Source organism: Thalassophryne amazonica, chromosome 10 (genome assembly GCF_902500255.1).
Source record: "Thalassophryne amazonica chromosome 10, fThaAma1.1, whole genome shotgun sequence".
Taxonomy (NCBI): domain Eukaryota; kingdom Metazoa; phylum Chordata; class Actinopteri; order Batrachoidiformes; family Batrachoididae; genus Thalassophryne; species Thalassophryne amazonica.
The window spans coordinates 3,362,147-3,363,444 of record NC_047112.1 but is presented as its reverse complement, the minus strand read 5'-3'; positions in this window follow the sequence as shown (position 1 = coordinate 3,363,444).

Here is a 1,298-nt window from a genome sequence, read left to right as displayed (position 1 = left end):
TTCCTTTTCTCTCAAAAATTCTTGAAAGGGTAGTTGTAAAACAGCTAACTGATCATCTGCAGAGGAATGGTCTATTTGAAGAGTTTCAGTCAGGGTTTAGAATTCATCATAGTACAGAAACAGCATTACTGAAGGTTACAAATGATCTTCTTATGGCCTCAGACAGTGGACTCATCTCTGTGCTTGTTCTGTTAGACCTCAGTGCTGCTTTTGATACTGTTGACCATAAAATTTTATTACAGAGATTAGAGCATGCCATAGGTATTAAAGGCACTGCGCTGCGGTGGTTTGAATCATATTTATCTAATAGATTACAATTTGTTCATGTAAATGGGGAATCTTCTTCACAGACTAAGGTTAATTATGGAGTTCCACAAGGTTCTGTGCTAGGACCAATTTTATTCACTTTATACATGCTTCCCTTAGGCAGTATTATTAGACAGCATTGCTTAAATTTTCATTGTTACACAGATGATACTCAGCTTTATTTATCCATGAAGCCAGAGGACACACACCAATTAGCTGAACTGCAGGATTGTCTTACAGACATAAAGACATGGATGACCTCTAATTTCCTGCTTTTAAACTCAGATAAAACTGAAGTTATTGTACTTGGCCCCACAAATCTTAGAAACATGGTGTCTAACCAGATCCTTACTCTGGATGGCATTACCCTGACCTCTAGTAATACTGTGAGAAATCTTGGAGTCATTTTTGATCAGGATATGTCATTCAAAGCGCATATTAAACAAATATGTAGGACTGCTTTTTTGCATTTGCGCAATATCTCTAAAATTAGAACGGTCTTGTCTCAGAGTGATGCTGAAAAACTAATTCATGCATTTATTTCCTCTAGGCTGGACTATTGTAATTCATTGTTATCAGGTTGTCCTAAAAGTTCCCTGAAAAGCCTTCAGTTAATTCAAAATGCTGCAGCTAGAGTACTGACAGGGACTAGAAGGAGAGAGCATATCTCACCCATATTGGCCTCTCTTCATTGGCTTCCTGTTAATTCTAGAATAGAATTTAAAATTCTTCTTCTTACTTATAAGGTTTTGAATAATCAGGTCCCATCTTATCTTAGGGACCTCATAGTACCATATCACCCCAATAGAGCGCTTCACGCTCAGACTGCAGGCTTACTTGTAGTTCCTAGGGTTTGTAAGAGTAGAATGGGAGGCAGAGCCTTCAGCTTTCAGGCTCCTCTCCTGTGGAACCAGCTCCCAATTCAGATCAGGGAGACAGACACCCTCTCTACTTTTAAGATTAGGCTTAAACCTTTCCTTTTTGCTAAAGCT